A 16947-nucleotide genomic window follows, 5' to 3' on the forward strand; every position below is an offset into this window, starting at 1 on the left:
GCAGTGTGTATTGACAAAATCCCCTTTTGAAGATAGGAATAAATGAGCAACATTTACCATCTTCAGTTCTCTAGCACTATGACCTCCTCATAATGTGTGAACGTTCACAGAGAGGGGCTTCCTTCAATATTGCTGGATGTAAATTATCTAGTCTTGGAAACTTAAAGCCGTGGTGGTGCAGTGGTTAGAATGCAGAATTGCAGTTTAACACTGCATTCCACTGCCAGGAATTCGATCCTGACCGGCTCAAGGTTGACTCAGCCTTCTATCTTTCCGAGGTTGGTAAAATGAGGACCCAGATTGGTGGGGGCAATGTGCTGACTCTGTAAACCACTTAGAGAGAGCTGTAAAGCACTGTGAAGCAGTACATAAGTCTAAGTGCTATTGCTATTAAAAGTATTCATCATAGCTGGATACTTTCTTTTGTTGTTGCTGTTAGTTGCGAAGTCGCGACCCCATGGACAACCCATTGCGACCCCATGGACAACGTTCCTCCAGGCCTTCCTGTTCTCTACCATCCTCTGGAGTCCATTTAAACTCATGCCTACTGCTTCAGTGACTCCATCCAGCCACCTCGTTCTCTGTCGTCCCGTTCTTCTTTTGCCCTCAATCTTTCTTACCATCTTTTAACTACCTTGTGTTGCCACTCCCCCTCTTTTGTCAATTGTTCTACTTAAATCTAATTGAACATGGTCCTTTCAGGATAGAAGACTGAAGCCAAGTAGGGTTGCAAGAGTTCTGATCTCTCATTGCCATTTGTTACTTATCCTACCATCTTCTCTTAGCATGAGCCAGGAGGAGACCCATCCCTTCCCTTTTATTCCTTTGACTACTAAAAAATTCACAGAGCTTCTTTTTGTTGCTTTTAACTTCTCTTGCTGCTAACCTAAGTTTTCTCCCCAGTTTCTTTAGCCTTTCTAGTTTTCTTTTTTTTTTTTACAGTTGTTACCTGCTGTTAGACTTCTTTTGTGATTACACCCATATTCCATTTATTATCCACATATCTTTTAACTGTTAGCACAATCAAAAGCTCCCTGTGCATCTACAATGGCTTTGTAAATTGCCTCCCCTCCATTTTTCTTTAACTGGGATGATGAGGTTTTACTTCTAGTATCTTATTTTTAAAAAAGCTCCAGGCTTCTTATGTTACTTTTGTTCTGACAAGAGCAGCCTCCTCCAGAGGTGTCAAAAAAGGCAGAGTCAGCATTGCAATGTAAACCCCAATGCTTTTGTATACATGTGGAAATCACATGTACATACAAAAGGGGGGTGGAGCTTGCATCGAGATGACCCTTCTACCATCTTGCCTTTGACAAGGTGAAGTGAAGCTGCTGCCCGAGAATTTTTGCCCATTGGATCAGGGGTGAAATGTAAAATTTGTTACTGGTTCTGTGGGCGTGTCTTGGTGGGGGGGGTGTAATGTGACTAGGTGGGCATGGCCAATTTTTTTTTTTACTTTTAAAAGCATTTTTTCTATAACCTCTTTGGCCGAAGAGGTTGTAAAAAAATGCTTTTAAAAGCCTCTGATGATCCCAGCTGAAATGCGCAATCATCAGAGGCTTTTTTTTTACTTTTAAAAGCATTTTTTCAGCTGAAGAAAAAAATGCTTTTAAAAGTAAAAAAAAAAAAAACCTCTGATGATCACACGGCTCAGCTGGGCATGGGGGTGGGGGCAGGGATTTTTGCTACCAGTTCTCTGAACCACCTGCCACCATCGCTACCGGTTTGGACGATCTGGTCCGAACCGGGAGCATTTCACCTCTGCATTGGATCCTGCTTAGTACTTCTCCAAAGTAATTAAAATTGGCTCTCCTGAAATCTACAAATTTCTTTTTCAGTAGCATCTTAAACTCCAAAGTAAAGTGTTCACTTTTTCCCAAAACTCCCATTATTTTATCTTTGTTAGCAATTCTCTATTGGCTAGAATTGGATCTAAGATAGACAATCATGTTGTCTCTTCTTCCATTTTCTGGAAAACAACATGGTTAGCAAGACTTCTAAGAGGTGTGCAGTATAAACTGAGATAGTTGTCCAACACATACCTGAGTAGTTAAAGTCTCTCGTTATTACTATAATAAAGTAACAAGTTTACTTTTTGCTATAACCAGTTCTGAGTTTTAAAGAATTTTATCATTAAGGGGAGTATGAAAAAAAACTGTAAAACAATAGAACTGTACTTAAAATTAAATGCTATCAAAAAAGCACCACCCCAAACTTTGAAATGCTGTGAGATTCTCTCTTTAAGTCTATACACGTGCGTCTATGTATGTAGAGAAAATTACACTGACAGACAATTTTTTAGGACTTTTCAGAAATAATTCTGTCCTCTCTTCATTCAGTAATTGAAATAAAGCATTCAGTTTTCAAAAGCCTTATTTAACCCCCATCGTTTTCAGAATGGCCATTAACCAAAACAATGGCATTTCTTTAATATATTGGTTCTGCCAAACGTTTGGAATTCTTAAGTGCATTCTTTAATCTATTAGGGTTTTGAGAAGCAATTGGCCTGCTGTTATGCAACATTAGCTACATTGACTCAAAGAAAGAGAAGCGTAAATACTGGGTTGTTGTTGTTTTAATGCAAGTTTCTTGCACTCTGCATCCACTTCTAAAATCAGAATAATAGCTTTTTATTCATGAATTAACAGACTTTGGCAAAAATTATTTCTAGAAATAAGTGATTGTATTCTTATGCCAGCTTTGAAGGTTTCTTTGTTGAAGCTCTTTATTTGACAATTCAAAGAAAGCTGTTAGAACAAGGAACACATTTCTGACTTCAGAGGGGGGAAAATCCAATATAATACGCAGTGTGTGCTAAATGTTACTATTGCAATTCAGTTAACAAATCTATCTCCATAAGGCAACAAATTTGAACCCAGCCAATTTTGACTTGCTAATTATTACACTACCAGATCAGCGCAGTGGCCTGGAGGTGAAGATACTCGTCTCTCACTTGGAAGGTTGAGAGTTCAATCCTAGGCAGTGGCAGATGTTTCTCTATCAGAGCGCAAAGAGAAAATAAGTGCTGCTTATTGGCATCAGGAAGGGCATCCGGCCAGTAAACGGTCAGCTCCATTGGGTCATCCCAACCCTATTCCCAAGCAAGGGATTACAGAGTCATAAAAAGAAAAAAAATACCACACCACCAGAAAAAGTTTTGCTTGTGTCCTGCTGAAATGTTACCATTTCCATTTTCTGCAAACATTTCTAAGCAAATGGACAAGCGTATCTTGAAATGAAAATTACTATTTAAGTTTTGGTATTCTGATTTTGGTACTCTGAGTTCACAATGGAGTTATATCAATATTTAAAATATTTTTAAAGACAAATCACATATGTCACATATGTCTTACACCAGTGGTGGGATTCAAGTAATTTAACAACCTGCCCTAATGATTTCTTCCAAAAATCAGTTTATCAAACTGTTCAGAAAGTTAACAACCGGTTCTCCCGAAGTGGTGCGAACTGGCTGAATCCCACCACTGTCTTACACCCCATCAAACATGGAGTTCTTTTCATTTCAAAGTTAAACAACAGCTACAGTGGCAAATTGCAGAAAGGGAAGTTATAAAAGAGAATTTCAAGGGAATGAGTATTAAGAATAAAGAAGGTTACCAAATAAGATGCTTTGTGGGGATGTTAGCAAGAGACAGTCAAAATTACGTTATTGTTCAAATACATCTTGTGAGTTCTCATTTATACATAAGAAGAATATGAGAATTTCCATAAAGGAATCTACATGCATGTACATGGATTTCCAGAGCAAGTATAAGATATGTTAAAGACAATGCACATAAAAATTTTCCAATCTAACATCCAACAACGATAGCACAATTTGTCATGTTCCAAACTTCTTTTTTCTCACAATGCCCACTTTTTAATGCACTTATATAGCTTTAACAGCAGCTTAAAAAGTAGAAAGTGTTGCTTTTGCTGACACTTCATCGTGATCATCTCTGTTACTAATATTTATATACAGGCCACCGAGTATTGTACAAATACTCTCGCAGCAGAACGGTAAGTGCATAATGCAGAAATAAAAGTTTGACAGGGATAATCTGCATCATGTCAGGATGAGGAGCAGGAAGAAAAAAGTGAAAAAAAATTCTTACCAATAAATGGTTTGCTTGTTTGTGATTCTGGCCTGTGAAACCTGTTAACAGTGAACAACTAACTTTTCACACAGTAATATTACTGACTCTCAGTGCCCCCCTTGAATGTTTAGAAAATAATGGAGGAGTAATATGTTGAATGGCTGTGATTCCCATTCCTCTTTTTTTTTTTTAATAGTACACCTCTATGTATAGCTATTTGGAAGTTATTTCTTCTGATTTCAAGTAACATAACACTCCTAGCAGAGAAACACAGCCTAAGTACTTGGGAAATCTCTGCATCCACATTGACTGCCAGCATGAATGCATCTTCAGAAGAACTCAAGTTGAGATTTTCATACTTGAGGTAGGCAGAATTATCAGAGACCCATCTGAAGGCAAGCTGAATGTGGATTTTAGGGCTTCAAATTCAAAGACAAAAAAAGTGCTTTGGAGCATGTGAAGATGCTCACAATGTACCCGTGTGAAGCACCTTAATGCTGCTGTGCTTTTTTTTCTAGGCTTCTCCCGAACTGTAATAACAAACAATTGCAGCCATCAGTTGCCATTACCAAAATGGCAAGTAGTTTTACTTTATGTATACGTTTACGTGACCCTAAAATATCTACTTGATAGGACTCCAGCTTTATAGTACAGCTCTCACTAGGTAAATTGCCATTTAACCAAGTGTGGTGGTGTAGGTACGCCTAATCAAGTTAAGTGCCAACCTAGCAATTCGAAAGCACGTAAAAAACGCAAGTAAAAAAATAGGGACCACCTTTGGTGTGAAGGTAACAGTGTTCCGTGTGCCTTTGCCATTTAGCCATGCTGGCCACATGACCATGGAGATGTCTTCAGACAGTGCTGGCTCTTCGGCTTTGAAATGAAGATGAGCACAACCACCTAGAGTTGGGAACAACTAGCACATATGTGCAAGGGGAACCTTTACTTTTAATCAAGCCCTGCTCCTGTAGCTCCTACCATTGTCAGTCTGTAGGATCTGGGGTTTACAAGTAAGAATAGTCATTCAAATTCCGCTTCTCACAATAGGCCAGATATTAGTTTCAGATTCACAGAACATGCTTAACTTTAGTTGAACTTAGTGAAAGTGGGGTAGAAATATGATGGCCATTGGCGGACTCAGGACTTGAAGTATACTGCAAACTTTGCCATCAAGAACTCCAAGCCCCATTAACTGGATTAAAATTTGGTGATTCTGAAAATAGCTTAAGCCAAATCAGAGTCTGGCTAGTTCATTTGAAAACATGACTATAAAGCAAAAGTTATGCCTCCTGTGGTGGATATCAATAAATGGCTGTAATTATTTTTCCCTTGGTTCTTTCTTTTACGTGAATCAAATAAAATATGAAGTTACAACAGAAACACAGAAAATGATGTTCAACCTGAGAAAAAAATATGGGTTCCTTATTTTGGCTGTTGTTGTTTTTTTAAGCAAAGTGCCAGCAACTTCTTTCTGACATAATTAGAAGATATTTAAAGGCACAGTTCTTCTATGTCTAATTTCAGGAACAATATATGTGTGATAGAATGGAGCAGGAATACATTGCTATATGATCTCCCAGGTATATAAACTGTCTGGAAATGATAAACCTGTTTGTGAAAATTACTAGGGGGTGGGAAATGGGCAAAAACAAGTAACACATAGAATTTCTCATGAAGCAGAGGAAGAAGTTGAAGTCAGTTAAGGACTGAAAGAAAAAGAAAGATGGTTGGTGAGCAAAGTTGGATTTAAGGAGATTCAGACTGTTGATGATAACCTGGGATGGAATTGAAATCACTGAAGAGAGCTTCTAGCTAAGTTTCCTGAAGGAGAAGATGACCAAGGGTCTAGTTGGCGTAAGACATTGCCAGCTAGATTTTATCTAAAGCCCTTGTTAATACTAAGGGGAATTCACTTACAGCAGCACACATAGCTACATTTCAGAATAGACACTATTGTAATAGTAACAGAAGCTGTACTATTGCAAGCAAGGAGATAGCTGAGCTCAGAATGGTACAGAAATTAGGCAATAAATCAATTTACTGCATACCAACTTTCTTTGCTGGCAGGCAAACAAGGGAGAAGGGAATCTGAAGATCAGTTCATTTGCTTTAGCTGCAAGTCACAGAGTTATCTAGCCATAAAAGTCAAAGTCGAAGAAACCAAAGTTTTTCTATCTTCAGAATGTCACAAATAAAGAAAAAAAAATTGAACTGCTTCACAGGATCTTTACATGCTGTGTTTTGTCTGTTTGATCCTGAGAATTTCCTCATACCTGCTGACAGTGGGGTTTTGTGAAAAGGAATCTTTTCAGATTTCATGGGGTAAAAATGATTAATGAAATTACCTAATGTTTGGAAGGTAATGTTATGAAAACTGTAGAAAGGATTCTTGGCAAGAAACACACCCAGTTTCAGAAGATTAGATGTAGGGAGTTTGAAGCTAAATTTCTTTAAATCTTTGCTTTTTCTCACATGACTCTAACCTTGTTGGTTTGGGGTAAAATTAAATATGATGTGTGGAGACAATTTTTTTTTAGATTTCAGAGAGAGATGGGAGTGAGAATATAGGAGTAGTATTTTGATTCACAGGAAATTATTACTGTTCACCCACCACTTGTACTTTGATTGGGAAAAATGATCCCTATAATCATCCATTGAATTGTTGTTGATCCCTTAATTCTCCTTACTCTCCATTTTAGTGTTTTTTTAAAAAAAAGTAAATGAATATTTCCTTCCTTGACACTTCACCTACTTAATTGTCCCCAGTTCAATTCAGATAACATTTTAGGAATTTGGTTATGTGGACTCCCAAAGTCAATATGAAGATGTCCACTTTGAATTAGTCTTTAAATGAATTCTGTTTGTGTTTCTACTTCTGAGGCTGGATATCATTTCTGGGTTAGGGACCCATCTTCTTGTTCTTTGTAAAGTGCCATATGTGTCAATGGGAAGAAATAGCTAACACAGATTTTCAATTGCAAGCTTTTTACTAGGCAATATACTATTAGATATTAGAGTAATCCAACAAGAAGACAAGGTCTATGCAATCAGCAAAAGAAAATACTTGCTTTGTAACATGGAGCATAGACTTTGAGAACAGATGTGAGACAAAATGTTAATGAAAAGTAATGAACGTTTCCCCTGCTATAATTTGGTGGCATTACAGTATGGCCTATGAAAAAGAGTTCCCCAATCTTTCTGGTTTTGTGGGGAGAATGGGGAGAGAGGGGATGATTCCGTGCAAGTCAAATGGAGCGTATGCAGAGACCACACTTGCCCGCTGCACACAAGTGTTCGCCCACCACTTCCATGTCCTGGTTCCAAGTGTTCATGGCCCAGTAGTGGGCGGAGGACCTCTGGTCAATGATATGACCATTTTAAAGAGCACTTGGAAAATCCTTTTTTATTAATAAAGTTTTTTATTTATAAACAAACAAACATTTAGTACATCAGTCATTTCTTCCATGTGACATCTTGGTTTTTTCTTCCTGGCTTTTCAATTTTCAAAAAAAAATGTTAAGAGTTTTTTCCACTAATTCAATATTCTAATTATACCAATTTCTTATATATTTATCAATTTACTTATTCATATCTTTTTTCCAACCAGTGGTAAAATTGATCCCATATTTTAAAATAGTCTGAATCCTCTCTTTCTTTGATCATCAAAGTTAATCTATTCATTTCTGCACAATCTAAACACTTGGAAAATTCTAATGGGGATACATTCAAGTATGGGATGTCCTATAGAGATTTGGAGATCTATTTTTTAAAGTATATCACCAGCTGGAATTAAAGATGGTCATTTCCTTAGACTTTATGGATTGGGCAAAATGTTGGCAAACTTTTTGAGCTTGGCATGTCAAAAAAAATTGACTTTTGACATGTGTGTCACAGGTTCACCAACACTGGGTTAGGCAGAGGTACCTTTGGGTGGGTGGGTGGGGGAGGGAGGGAGAGGGAGGGAGGGAGGAAGAGAGGGAGGGAGGGAGGGAGGGAGGGAGAGGGAGAGAGCTCACATGAATGATGTGTTGCAGTCTGCCAGTAGCCTGCGGACCTGGCAGCGGAGTCGGACAGTTAGGAGGCTGGGGAGAACAATGGGCCAGTCCTGGAGTCAGGGGAAGGCCTTGACGAGGGCTCTGCATCGGAGGCAGAGAGGGGCCAGGGCCATCTGGGAATGATGCGCACACTCGGGATCCTCCAGAGGTGGAAAGCAGAGAGGCAGGGAACAGGAGGACCCTGTTCCTAGTGCACACATGCAAAGAGCTGCCAGAAGGCAAGAGCAGCTGAAGAAAAAAGGACAACTCGGGAGTAAGGCCGGAAGATGATTGGCCACTCCCATAAGGCTTAAAAGAGCAGCAACGTGCTGTTGGGTTCTTTGTAGGAAAGCAACGTTGATTTCTGTGCTTCTTGTCAGCGTCTCTTGAACTTTGTGGGGTTTTTGCCAAGAAAAGCCTTGGCAGGTTGCCAAAGACATCAAAGATTGGTGATAAGGCCGACACACTGGTTATTAAGAATTTTGTTTTTGGACATAGCTGAGAATGAATTAATTCTCAGCTGTTTTAATAAAATAAGTTTGAGGACTGAATTGTGTTTAGTAATCACTACTTGGGCCTTGGTCACAACATGATATGGTATCAGCTCTTTGTTTTCTTCAAGTTCTCACTCAACATATGACATTGAGAGGTAGACATACACACAACGTGGATGTTATTTTGGAATTAATTTCTTTTAAAGTTTAAATCTGAAGTTCCTAGGGGACTGGTGAAGTAGTGAGTTGGCATTATTATTATCAACATCATCTGTTACAGCTTATTTTTAGCTTTGATTTGTAGCTTTTAATGTTTTTTTAAAATAATACAGTTTTAAGCATTTATTGATTCTTTTATCTTTCTTGTATGTTGCTCAGAATCCTGTGTTTGCAAAATGTGCAGCTTGATAAGCTGGACAAATAAATAAAATATAAAAACATATCAACTGGAGAATTGTAAAATTTATAAATTTAATGTATATTTAGATTTAATTAGTACCAATAATCCGATGAAGTCCAGCATCATGTTTCTCAAACTTACAAACCAGATAGTTTTTAGGAGTCTTACACTGGAAATATTAAATGTTTAATATCAGGGAACTTGAAATGACTTCAATTGTACATCATGTCAAGTTAGAAACAGATCAGCTAAAATGTGGTTGACTAGTTGGTAATAATGTATTTTGCAATCTGCAAATAGTATAATTTAAAAGTCCTTAAGCATCTCTCACAAAACCCTAGATTCGCCACATAATTTGGGGGTTCCAGTTACTTGTAGAATAGAATAGAATAGAATAGAATAGAATAGAATAGAATAGAATAGAATAGAATAGAATAGAATAGAATAGAATTTTTTATTGGCCAAGTGTGATTGGACACACAAGTCTTGGTACATAACACAAGTCTCAGTGTCCAGAAAAGAAAAGATACATTCATCAAGAATCATAAGGTCTATCATAAGGTTGTATCCTATGACTATCACTTAATGATAGTCATAGGATACAAATAAGCAATCAGGAAACAATCAATATCAATATTACGATAATATATATTGTAAGGATAAAGCAACAAAGTTGCAGTCATAGTTCTACAGTTCTACAGTTCCACAAAGTTCTATAGTTGTAAAACTACAACCAGACCTGCTGACTCCAACTTTCAATAGAAATGAGCTTTGCAATGACCTAAATGACCTGGGTTCTCTACCCACCCAGCGGGTTATCCATACCATAATAAATAATAAATGGCAACATATTGCAATATATTTTGCAACAATAAATTGAAAACCAGTAAATGTTTGTAGCCTAGATAGGTAACTGTATTTTTTAAATGGTCCTTCAACACATTCTTAAAGTGAGGTTTCAGGCAAAGCTCAAAGAGAATCTTTCAACCATCTTGAATCTTATACTTTAGGTTTCTAATAGTTGTAGCATTTGGTTGGAGATTCAAATGGGCAGGCATCCATTTGATAGCTAGGCCCAGATTCTTTAACTAAGAACAACATTTAATGAAAAATGGCATTGTATGCCCTAAGCACTTTTTGTGAACATGACAACTGAAAAATCATCCAAGATAGGAATCCCCAACCTTTCAGACCTCAGGGACAACTAAATTCATAATTTTAAATTCCATGGACCACAAATATGATTTACCTAATGACTGGGTGGATGTGGTCAACTTGATGATCAACTTGATGTCACTCACATCAAGGGGTGCCTTGCTAGCCTCTACTCATCCCTCTCCTGCCAACCACTCCTCGCCTTCCTGCCCAGGCTCCTTAGGACCCCAACAGGAAGCAGTTGTTGGAGCTAAGCAACCACCACAAGAAAGAGTTGGCAAAACAGCTGGCTCAGTTCAAATTGGATCTGACAGAGAAGGAGGCTCAGCAGAAGCACCTCATTCAGGAATATGAGCATAGGTTTTCCAAGCAGAGTGAAGACCTGCAGGAGTGCAAGGCCAGGTAGTGGTGCCTGGAGACTCAGCAGGCTGAGATGGTCAGTCAGTTCCTGGCCATGATGCAGTCCCACTGGAACAAGGCCCTCTGGATCCTTGCCACCAGTGGCACTTCCCTCCAGCCTTTGCCCAAAGCCCTGCACCAGGAGGCTGAAGCAGACCCAAGTTGGAATTTCTGCCCCCCTCCAACCTGCACCAAAAGACCCCGAAGGGGAAAACTCTCTGCAGCAACACAAATGTTCATCACACTTATCCGCCCACGGGCCATCATTTGGGGAACCGGATTTAGTGCAATATTTTAAAAAATGCAAATGGTTTTTCTGCAGACCACCAAAATTTTCTTGCAGACCACTAGTGGTCCACGAACCACCAGTTGGTGACTGCTGCTCCAAGAAGCCTTCTCAGAGGTTGCTCCAGAAGAACAAGACCTAGGCACTTTTTCTTGAATACCTACTGAAACAATAAATATGTCAGGGAATTCAAGTTAAAAAAAAATAGTCTTCATTATTTCCTCTAGGAGTCTACACAGAGGCCACAGCTAGACTGCTGGCGATAAGTTTAGAATTAAATGCGGAAAACAAATGGTATCAGAGCAATCAAAAGAAGAACCAATGCAGTAGCTTTTACTCTGATTGCTTAAATTGCTGGATCTTGATTGCAAAGATAGGTACAAGCTCAATTGTTCTAAAACTTGGGAACCAGGGACTTATTTAGATTGGGAATTTTTGAGCTAAACCAACATAATTTGGCATTTCCTTGGCTCTGTCAAATAAGGAATTAGTGTTTCCTAAACCACAGCTGCTTGCATGCTCCAGATATATTGGGGTTACTTTTCAGTCATTCCATTCAAGTAACATCTTTTTGGACCACGTCCAAGTTTCTCTACACAGCAAAGACCTTTATAAAGTGTTATTCATTCTGCTACAAAGAAAAGATTTTGTATTAAGTAACCCTCCCCTTCCCTCTTAAAATCTTACACAAATATATAGAATGGTTAATATTTTTTAAAATCACAATCATGATGATCCAAATGTAAATACGTATTACTTTTTTAAAAAAAATGCTGTCTTTTTATAGAGAAATCCATTATATACAGTACATGTTTATTCAGAAGTTCCACTGACTTCAGTGGAACAATCTATCTGGTAAGTATATACAGAATTGAAATTTTAATGTCATTTCCCCCCCCCCTTTTTTTTTGGAGCCTCTCATAAAGGAAAATACAAAAGATGAACCTTAAATGTTTTAAAATGGTAAAGTATTAGCTAAAATTATTTAAGTTGATTTAAATGCTTTTGATGACTTGTACTTTAGCTTCCAGAGTGTAGTATAGTAAAAGTCAAACTAGAAGTGTTACAAACAAGATTTAAAATAAAGTCACAGACTAAATTGGTTTCCTTGCAGCTAAAATTAGTAGGGACTATAGATTGAGTTTGTACATACCATACAACCGGTGGTGAAATTCAATTTTTTTTACTACCGGTTCTGTGGGCGTGGCTTGGTAGGCGTAGCAGGGGAAGGATACTGCAAAATCCCCATTCCCACCCCACTCCTGTGGAAGGATATTGCAAAATCTTCATTCCCACCCCACTCTGGGGCCAGCCAGAGGTGGTATTTGCCAGTTCTCTGAACTACTCAAAATTCCCGCTACCGGTTCTCTGAACTATTTAAAATTTCCCCTACTAGTTCACCAGAACCTGACAGAACCTGCTGGATTTTACCCCTGCATATAACCAGTATCATATTTTTGGTTTGTGTCACTCTAACTCAAGCATCAGGGGTTTATGAACCCAACACTGATTTGTTCATTAATCTTGGTTAAATTGTATAGTTATCATAACATGAAAATCGGTTCTCAGACTTAAGTGCATGAAAAAGCCTAGAATTATATTTATTAAGTAACAATATTTTGAAATCAGGTGAATTTTTGAAATAAGATATGTGGAAGATAAGTCCAGTTGGGGGACAGAAATATCATCTGAGCTAAAAACTCCATTGTTTTCATTCTAACCACATAGGAACAATCTGGTTATTTGCTGTGGATGACTTGTATTTTGGTACTTTGGATGTAATCTTGCAAATGCTTTATATGCTATAACTTTAATCACCCTTCCCCAATCTCTGATACCCTTCAGATATATTGGTCTGTTTATGTGTGCAATGAGCATGGCTGAAATATCTAGAAGGCATCAATAGTAAACAGCTACCTTGTACTATCAGTCTCTGGTTTCAATTGCAAGTTAAAATTAACTACATCAGTGCAAACCAGTGATGGGTTTCAAATTTTTATACTACCGTTTCTGTGGGTGTGGCTTGGTGGGCCTAGCATGGCTTGGTGGGCGTGGCTTGGTGGGCGTGGCAGGGAAGGATACTGTAAAATCTTCATTCCCTCCACAATCCAGGGGAAGGTTACTACAAAATCCCCATTTCCTCCTGATCAGCTGGAACTTGGGAGGCAGAGAATAGATGGGGGTGGGGCCAGTCAGAATTTTTACTACTGGTTCTCCGAACTACTCAAAATTTCCGCTACCAGTTCTCCAGAACTGGTCATCTCTGGTGCAAACTATAGTATTGATATGTTTGCCTTTGTTGAACAAGCCAAAAGTAGCTTATTTCATGCATAATGTTAAACTTTGATTGATAGATTCATATGCTGGCTTAGCCTCACAGGTGAATTGGACATCTACAACTAGAACAGGGCTGTCAAAATCTTGGTCCATGGGCCAGATGAGTCACATGCTGGCCACACCCATGCCCGGTTTAGCGAAAGGGGGAAAAAAGTCCTGATACGTCACATGACACCACCACGACGATGTGATTGTGATACCCTTGGACTAGAACAGGGGTCTGTAAACTTGGCTCTTTTAAGACTTGTGGACTTCAACTCCCAATGTTCCTGGGAGTTGAAGCTTTGCTGTTGGAGTTGGAGCTTTGCTGGCTGAGGAACTCTGGGAGTTGAAGTCCACAAGTCTTAAAAGAGCCAAGTTTGCAGACCCCTGGACTAGAAGAATATTCTCAGCCAACAACAGAATGGATTTGCTCCCCTTTAGACTATCTAGAAGACCATAAAAATTGCTTTATCCTTCTTTCTACTTCAAGTGCTAAGGTGGTTCCATAATATCACAGAAGCCAGGAAACTCCACTCCATAAGGCTGGCAGATGCACAGAACCATAGTTTATGACTAAGGATAAATACAACCTGAAATAAACGGGAACAAAGCAAAATGAAGATAACTTTAAATAGCTTGTATTTTTCTCTTCTCTTTGCCAACGTTCAGTTTTTGTTTGTTTATGCAATCCTGAAGGCACAAAGGAAACTTCATTTTCCTAGCAAATCAACATTATGGTTTCAGCGCAATGAAACATGAATTTTTATCTACGCTAACTGCAAAATATTGGCTGGGTCTTCCAGGACATGTGGCCGTTTTCTGAATACAACCAACAGTTTGGAAAAGTGCTTAAATGTGGTAATGTGAGCTGTTAACAAATTACTACAATGAAACAGTTACATCCATATCTGCTAGTTCAGGAGGCCAATGAAATTCAGCAATAAATTATCCTTTATAAAATAGATACTCTGTTGTACAGAACGTTTTCTTGCAGTGCAGTAGTAACACCCAAATAGGACTGACATATAGAGATTTTAACAATATGGACACCTACTATAGATCATTGGTCACCAACTGGCGATCCATGGACCAATCCATGGACCATGGACCATGAACCAGAAAAATTATTTGCATTTTTTTTATATTGCACTAAATCAGGGGTCCTCAAACTACAGCCCCTGGGACGGATACGTGCAATGAACATTTGTGTTGCTGTAAAGTCTCCCCCTTTGGGATCTTTTTGTGTGGGTTAGAGGGAGACAGAAATTCCAACTTGGGGTCTGCTTCAGCCTCCTGGTGTGGGGCTTTGGGCGAAGGCTGGTGGCAAAGAGCCGGAGGGCCTTGTTCCAGTGGGACTTCATTATGGCCTGGAACTGGCTGATCATCTCAGCCCACTGAACCGCCAGGCGCAGGTACGTGGCCTTGCACTCCTGCAGGTCTTCCCTCTGTTTGGAAAGCCTATGCTCGTAATCCTCAGTGAGGTGCTTCTGCTGAGCCTCCTTCAGGCAGGCAGGCGAGGAGTAGCGAGTAGATGCTGGCAAGGTGCCCCTCGACGTGAGTGACATTGAGTTGGCCATGCCCACCCAGTCACATGCCCACCTTGCCATGCCCACCCAGCCGGTCATTAGGCAGATCATATTAGTGGTCCATGGGATTTATAAATTTAGTGGTCCCTGAGATCCGAAAGGTTGGTGACCCCTGCTATAGATAGAGGATAGAAGATAGATTTTTTTAAAAAAACAAAGCTTTCATTAAAGGTAAACTCCTTTTTTACGACCCCGTGTAATCCCTTAATTTGGGGTAGAATTGGATGCCCTTCCTGATGCCACACAGAGTTCACAGCAGATATTTTTTCTTTGTGCCCTAGGAGAGAAATATCTGCCATTACCTAGGGTTGAACTCTTAAGCTTCTGAACGGAAGATGAGCGTCTTCACCACTAGGCCACCACTCTTTCATGTAAAGGTAATACAGTGATAAATGAAAAAGAGAATCCCACTGATTCTTAAATTATTCTGTAGGATGCAAAAACAGTTCCTCTCTCAGTATTAGTAGGCTATATTGCACTGATTCAATGGTGTGAGAAAAGCAATTTGAGGAATCCTAGCCAGATATATGGGGACTGAGTCGCAAATTAAATTTGCCTTTTGCCAAACTAGACAATTGGTTTATTTAGGCTAAGCATGCCCAACACTGACTAGTAGCTCTTCAAAATTTCAGAAAGGGGTCTTTCCTAGACCCATCTGGAGAAGCCAAAAAAATAAAATTTATACTTTTTCTAACATGTTTAACCATGACCAATGATTGATCAATGTATATGGAATAAAAATAATGCTGGTCTATGAGCAGTTTTTGAGCAGTGTCAGATTTCAGAGGCACAGTGCTTTTCCAGTTTGGGTTTATTTTGGCATATAGACAGTAGATATTTAGCTGCATTGGGCAATATGTGCATTTAGTCACAAATAGATAGGCAGAGCCCAGATGGAAGTAAAACAGTGAACACTTTCATAGCTTCTCCAACCTTGATTGCTGTACCATCAGATTTATAATAGCCAACTGTTATCTGAAAACTCTATATAGGGTCTGTTACTTTGCCTTTTTATCAATTCTAACATTTTTTTCTTTGAAAAGCAATATAGCACATCTTTTTTCTATAAAAGAAATATGGAGTGAGAAGATGGGCATCTCCCATTCACCTGAATGTATACACATTTAAGAATAGCATTTAGTCCTTTTCTTAGCTAGTTTTTAAAAGTCAAAAGACAATACAGTGGTTAATCTGTAAAATCTGTAAGGTTGTTTTGTTATTTTTCCTTAACAAAAAGAGGCACTACTCACTATTTTGCTAGATCTATTTACAAGTCCAAAATTCTAGGCAGATATGCCTCAGGCAGCTATCACTAAAAAAAGACTCATTTCTAAGGTTATAGGAACTTATATGAACTGCAATCCCTCCACTTTAACAGTCCTACAATAAGCATTCAGTTGAACTACAACTTGCAGTCCCCCTGGACTTTAGAGAGTGGTTACATGGAAATTCGAATAGTAGCTTTAAAAGTAAATCTTCTCATTCATATGTAAGATAACCCTACAGATTTTTCCCCTGTTAACCAACAATTAAACACAGTACTTTCCTCTCCTTTGCAGAGCTACAAAGGAAGAATCAAAACATTTCATCAACATTTCATGAATAAAGGAAAATATAAGTTTAAAAAACAGAAAAAAAGAAAACCCAACCCAAACCTGACACAAATAGCAAAACGAAGAGGAAATAAATTTCAGCTGTTTTGTTGGGAAGATGAAAATTTGCTTTTATATTTAAGTGAAACACCAATCTTTCTCATTTTAATTAATGCAGCAATTTGAGAAGTATTTATACGTTAATTAAACTAAATAGGAGGAACCTATTGAATATGATTTTTCACAAATCAGCTATTATGGTATACTGGTAGTCAAATTACTATAGTAGAAGACAATTGAATGTCTACTAGATTAGAATACTTTATTGGCCAAGTGTGATTGCATACACAAGGAATTTGTTTTTGGTGCATATGCTCTCAGTGTACATAAAAAGAAAAGATACATTCGTTAAGAATCATAAGGTACAACACTTAATGATAATCATATGGTACAAATAAGCAATCAAATCATACTAGGAAACAATCTATATAAATTGTAAGGATACAGCAACAAGTTACAGTCATACAGTCATAAGTGGGAGGAGATGGGTGATAGGAACGATGAGAAGATTAATAGTAATGCAGACTT

This window comes from Ahaetulla prasina, chromosome 1 (assembly GCF_028640845.1).
Source record: "Ahaetulla prasina isolate Xishuangbanna chromosome 1, ASM2864084v1, whole genome shotgun sequence".
NCBI lineage: Eukaryota > Metazoa > Chordata > Lepidosauria > Squamata > Colubridae > Ahaetulla > Ahaetulla prasina.